This window comes from Oncorhynchus nerka, linkage group LG10 (genome assembly GCF_034236695.1).
Source record: "Oncorhynchus nerka isolate Pitt River linkage group LG10, Oner_Uvic_2.0, whole genome shotgun sequence".
NCBI lineage: Eukaryota > Metazoa > Chordata > Actinopteri > Salmoniformes > Salmonidae > Oncorhynchus > Oncorhynchus nerka.
This window is the reverse complement of record NC_088405.1, coordinates 28,005,738-28,012,507: the sequence shown is the minus strand read 5'-3', so window position 1 is coordinate 28,012,507 and position 6,770 is coordinate 28,005,738.

Genomic DNA, 6,770 nt, shown 5'->3' with positions numbered 1-6,770 from the left:
CATAATGCGTTATTTTATTTAATCAGTGGTGTTGAAGAAATAAAATAATTGAAAACATGTCTGTTTTTTCCCCGGATTATTTTAGTTGCCCAGGCCTTCAATATTTTGTTGCAATTACGTTCAGCTCAACAAAAAACATTTAAATTCCCTATTAAAGGATTTATTCCCTAATCTCAAATATGGCCACATATGGTTTTCAATTCGTGAGAGTTTTGCGATGCCTTATTGTATTAATTGTCTTTCAATAGAGTTAGCCAGTCTGTAGTCCTAAAAACGGAAATGAGCTAACTCTGCTTTGTTCAACCATTCCCATGGGGAAAATAAATGGTGAAAGAATCAATGTGTATAATCCCTGGATTGCTTATACTATGTGTTGGCCATTGAAAGTATTTGAAGCCACCGTTTGTACTCCATAGGAATTCTACAGTATTTCAATTAAATGTTTCAAAGACAAAATTACATGTATTTAAGTAACATTAGTACTCTATATAAAAAAATACTTGAAGAAAATGTTTTCATATATTTTTTCATACTTTTTATGTTTAGCTCATGTAATGTAGTTTAAAAGTATGCATTAAAGTGTTTATAATAAAATAACCGTGTCAAATACTAAATGTATTTTTATAGCTTCTAAAGTTTTTTTTACAACGGAGGATGAGTACCAAGATGGCCGCTCATTGGCTTCAATACAGAACCCAGTCATCCAGGGTTTATGCACATAATTGGAAAGAATTGAGGTCTGAGGTTATTAACACAGGCTTTGGAGATCTTATATGTTTTATTGTATGAAATAATATCAGTCAGTTAACATGACCTTTATGGATTATGAAGACTATGTGCTTTTTCTGATTACATAAATGCTTCAAAATCCATAAAAAGTTATGAAAATTATCTCAAAGAACAAAACGTACAAGATCTCCTAAGCCTGTGTTTACCACAGACCTTATTTTCGGAGTTGATCCAAAAACCCTACAAAAATAAAATACATTTCCCCATAGGCTTTGTCCAACAAATCCTGCCCTGCCTATCTAAGGTCTTCGAAAGCCAAGTCAACAAACAGGTCACTGACCATCTCGAATCCCACCGTACCTTCTCCGCTGTGCAATCTGGTTTCCGAGCCGGTCACGGGTGCACCTCAGCCACGCTCAAGGTACTAAACGATATCATAACCGCCATCGATAAAAGACAGTACTGTGCAGCCGTCTTCATCGACCTTGCCAAAGCTTTCGACTCTGTCAATCACCATATTCTTATCGGCAGACTCAGTAGCCTCAGTTTTTCTGATGACTGCCGTGCCTGGTCACCAACTACTTTGCAGACAGAGTTCAGTGTGTCAAATCGGAGGGCATGCTGTCCGGTTCTCTGGCAGTCTCTATGGGGGTGCCACAGGGTTCAATTCTCGGGCAGACTATTTTCTCTGTATATATCAATGATGTTGCTCTTGCTGCGGGCGATTCCCTGATCCACCTCTACGCAGACGACACCATTCTATATACTTCCGGCCCGTCCTTGGACACTGTACTATCTAACCTCCAAACGTGCTTCAATGCCATACAACACTCCTTCCGTGGCCTCCAACTGCTCTTAAACGCTAGTAAAACCAAATGCATGCTTTTCAACCGTTCGCTGCCTGCACCCGCACGCCTGACTAGCATCACCACCCTGGATGGTTCCGACCTTGAATATGTGGACATCTATAAGTACCTAGGTGTCTGGCTAGACTGTAAACTCTCCTTCCAGACTCATATCAAACGCCAATCGAAAATCAAATCTAGAGTCGGCTTTCTATTCCGCAACAAAGCCTCCTTCACTCACGCCGCCAAACTTACCCTAGTAAAACTGACTATCCTACCGGTCCTCGACTTCGGCGATGTCATCTACAAAATAGCTTCCAACACTCTACTCAGCAAACTGGATGCAGTTTATCACAGTGCCATCCGTTTTGTCACTAAAGCACCTTATACCACCCACCACTGCGACCTGTATGCTCTAGTCGGCTGGCCCTCGCTACATATTCTTCGCCAGACCCACTGGCTCCAGGTCATCTACAAGTCCATGCTAGGTAAAGCTCCGCCTTATCTCAGTTCACTGGTCACGATGGCAACACCCACCCGTAGCACGCGCTCCAGCAGGTGTATCTCACTGATCATCCCTAAAGCCAACACCTCATTTGGCCGCCTTTCATTCCAGTTCTCTGCTGCCTATGACTGGAATGAATTGCAAAAATCGTTGAAGTTGGAGACTTTTATCTCCCTCACCAACTTCAAACATCTGCTATCTGAGCAGCTAACCGATCGCTGCAGCTGTACATAGTCTATCGGTAAATAGCCCACCCATTTTTACCTACCTCATCCCCATACTGTTTTTATTTATTTTATTTTATGCTCTTTTGCACACCAATATCTCTACCTGTACATGACCATCTGATCATTTATCACTCCAGTGTTAATCTGCTAAATTGTAATTATTCGCCTACCTCCTCATGCCTTTTGCACACAATGTATATAGACTCTCTTTTTTTCTACTGTGTTATTGACTTGTTAATTGTTTACTCCATGTGTAACTCTGTGTTGTCTGTTCACACTGCTATGCTTTATCTTGGCCAGGTCGCAGTTGCAAATGAGAACTTGTTCTCAACTAGCCTACCTGGTTAAATAAAGGTGAAAAAAAAAATGGCGGAGTTAGAGTTTATGAAAAGACACCATTACTACTGGTCTGTATAGCCTTGGGGAGAGAGGTGTGGATTGAAATTATATCCTGTCTTGACTTGAACATCAGCATCTGGCTGTCTTATATTACACACCTTAGGGGAGGGAATTTTGTACTTTTTATACTGCGGTTGATTCTCCTAGAGATGAAGGTTGATGATGATTACTCTGTCTGAATGAGTAAGCAGACAGAACTTTTTTTCTTCAGGAATTAAACCGTTGGAAATTGTTGACAGAAGAGCATGACTCGTTTTTTTGTGGACTGTTGAGAGAATATAGACATTCAGAGACCATCAGACATTCCAAAGTGGGGCTAGATAAATAAACATGTTTCTATAGTATATGGGTCATCCACCAATTCGTGCAGTTTTGAGCATGGTTACTTGGTAAAACATTTTTTTAAATAATTTAAACATTCTGTCATAAAGAGCACATGTTCAACTTCATAAAAAACAAATTTTCCCATTTTAAGAGCTTAAATTTAAAAATTACCATAGTAAGTGCCAATTATGTGTCAAATAAAGTAACAGGGTTGACCGTAACAGGGTTGACGATTTCATCTTAAATCAGCCATAAATCCTTGTGCCAGGGGGAATGAAAGCTTGTACAATAGGGAGGGGAAATTGAATGCAAGCTTAAAAAACAAATAACAATTGTTAAAACATTTCTAGCCTGTCTATCTATGGGTAACAGGGTTGACGTGTTATGCTTGACCCGCTCAGTTTTACACCACAAAACTTCAGAAAATGGCCAAAACGAGTATAACCAGCTCACCTGCCTTTACACTATGATTTGACTATTAGTTGTTTAATGTTTCTTTTGAAAAAAATATTTTATAAGGAATCATTTCAAAATAATTACAACGAGAGCTCAGTTCATGTAACATGGTTGAGCTTAAAATGAGGGACAGACGTAAATGAATCACTAATCACATGAAATAAATAATCATCTTCATAAATGACTTGTCAAAGCAACAAAATAACTAGGGCTTTACAATGATGGTGAATATTTGGAGAACTGTTGGTGTGAAGTGGGTTAAAATCTTCCTAGAAGTGATTGAGGGTGTGCAGAGGGACATGTCAAAATGCACAATTTTGTAACTTTAGCAAGTCCTTATTCATATATCATGCTTTTAAAATGCATTATTGGTGCATAGTTTTTCATTCAAATATCAAAGGGATGCAAAAGCACTCATTTTCATGGAACGACCTATATGAATACTCTTGTTATTAGTCAAGGATTTGCAGACATGGGCATAAAAAAACAGTATGACCAAGTCCATCTTTCAGGTCTGCATATATTTCAAATGGTAGCATTCATTCTGTCAGAGGTTCTGTAAGAATGGAAATGTCAGGGAGAGGAAAGATCTAGAAGATTCTGGGGGGAACCAAAAGGCTAAAGATAAAGGACATTTAGCATTTTATCTATAAAAAGGACATTTGCTTTTAGACCCTTTCCAAGAGAGATTGATAGATAAAACACACAATAATTTAAGAAAACAAATGTCAAAGTTCCTTACATAATTAATGAATGTAAATAGGGTGTGTAGGCCAAACAGTATCTCTGGTGGGATGTCTTTGTTGCTATGAGCTGTGATGTTAAACCAATCTACCCAGCCTTTTTGCTGTCAGTTAACCAGTGTACCATCCCTGATGTTTTCTGGTGTATCTGAGGTAAAGTTGCGATGTCCTGGCAACACCTACACAATCATATGATTTAATTGAGTGGTGAATCATCAATCTATTCATGCTTTAAGGGCATTAAAAGTCACTTTTAATCAGTGGCGTAAAAAAAAAAGAAGTGGAATGCATGCCAGCCAGCAAAGCCACTACACAACACTAAATAATACATTAATTGCGTTATAACGGTGACAAACGGTGCCCACAAACTGTTAGAGCCTACATAAAGCTGTCCCAACAGCAGTCCCAACATCTTACCACTGCTACACCTGGCTATCATCGGAGACTTATCTGGCAGCGAAACAGTTCATTCAGTCTCATTTACTGCCTTTTAAAGAAACATAGCTGATATGACTGACTTGCTTAAACAAATGTGGTTTCTAATGACACCTTAGATGTACAAACTATGGCATAAGAAGACGTCTAGCGTATAAGAGGCAATCGATAATTTCAATCACATTAATGAGCGAGCTAGAACAGTTAGTCAATATAACTATTTGTTTAGCACTTTTGAAATGTACAGTGACAGAATTCAGAACACTGGCTGTTCTTACAGTGTTTTCCCTGTACACCAAGTCAGAACCGTAGGATAAATAAAGGGGACATATAAGCAGACAATGAAAGCTCTTACAATATTCAATGATTACATTTCTCTAAAACAGATTATAGGCTACAGTAGAACAGTCAGAACAGTAGGTGAAATTAAGAGGGGTAAATAGACCAAATTATTAATGTGAGGCACATGGGCTGCTAACATCTGCTAACATACACATAGTATTACTATCTTAGCTACAGTATACATATATCCCTGGCATATTACATAATTTATGAAGCAGCATACAATACATTTTTGGACTCACATTGTTCATGGTGTACTCACTTTAACAGGAAGGTGGTGCGGCGGTCCTCTGAGTTAACAGTTGTTTTGAGCGCGTCACAAATCATGCTTCATTGACAGCATGGCCAATGTTGAATGTTAATGATTTTAAACTTGGAAAAGTGCCTCTTAATCACAGATTTGGGACCACATAGCCACTGTCACTGATTCCTTCCAAACCACTCATTGTTGAATCTGCGATTTCCAACTTGTTATGTATAGTTTATGTCCAATGGCCGATGAGCACCGATACCGAACAGATTTCCACCTGTCTAATGTACATTGCTCGTGTTTCATGGCCCAAGCAAAAGTATCTTCTTCTTATGGTGTACTTTGGTAGTGGTTTCTTTGCGGCAATTCGACCATGAAGGCCTGATTCACACTGTTTCCTCTGAAAAGTTGATGTTGAGATATGTCTGTTACTTGAACTCTGTGAAGTGTTTATTTGGGTGGCAATTTCTGAGGCTGGTTACTCTAATGAACTTATCCTCTGCAGCAGAGGTAACTCTGGGTCTTCCGTTCCTGTGGCGGTCCTCATGAGAGCCAGTTTCATCATAGCCCTTGATGGTTTTTGCAACTGCACTTGAAGTAACTTGAAATTCTGGAAATTATACAGATTGACTGACCTTCATGTCTTAAAGTAATGATGAACCGTCGTTTCTCTTTGCTTATTTGAGATGTTCCTGCCATAATATGGACTTGGTCTTTTACCAAATAGGGCTATCTTCTGTATACCATCCCTACGTTGTCACAACACCACTGATTGGCTCAAACGCATTAAGAAGGAAATAAATTCCACAAATTAACTTTTAACAAGGCACATATGTTAATTGAAATGCATTCCAGGGGACTAACTCAATGAAGCTGGTTGAGAGAATGTCAAAAGTGTGCAAAGCTGTCATCAAGGCAAAGGGTGGCTACTTTAAAGAATCTCAAATATAAAATATATTTTGATTTGTTTAACACTTTTTTGGTTACTACATGATTCCATATGTGTTATTTCATAGTGCTGATGTCTTCCCTAGTAGATAATAGGAAAAAGAAAGAAAAACCCTTTAATGAGTAGGTGTATCCAAACTTTTGACTGGTACTGTATTCGAATATGAAACAAAAAATGAGTTCACACATTTTTAGATAATTGACATTAAAGGTTAAAGACATTTTTATAAACTAAATTATGGAGTAGTTTGACAACCATGTTTGTAAGCTTTTCAATTATATCAAACTCAACCATTTATCTTTTCCATGAAGAAACATGTCTCATGGTATGTTGGTGTATGCAATATTGGTCAACTTGGACCGCATTTATCTCCTACATGTTTTGTCATTCAGGTTCAAAAGGTCACTTTCTGACCAACATGGGCAAACATGTATGGAAAGTTTTTTTTAAATCAAAAGGGACGCTGTACAAAATGTAATGTATTCAAATGGATTTACCCATACACATTTTCTGACACTCATGTTACAGTAGTCTGGTAGGCAACATTTAATTACTGTAAAGTAAGT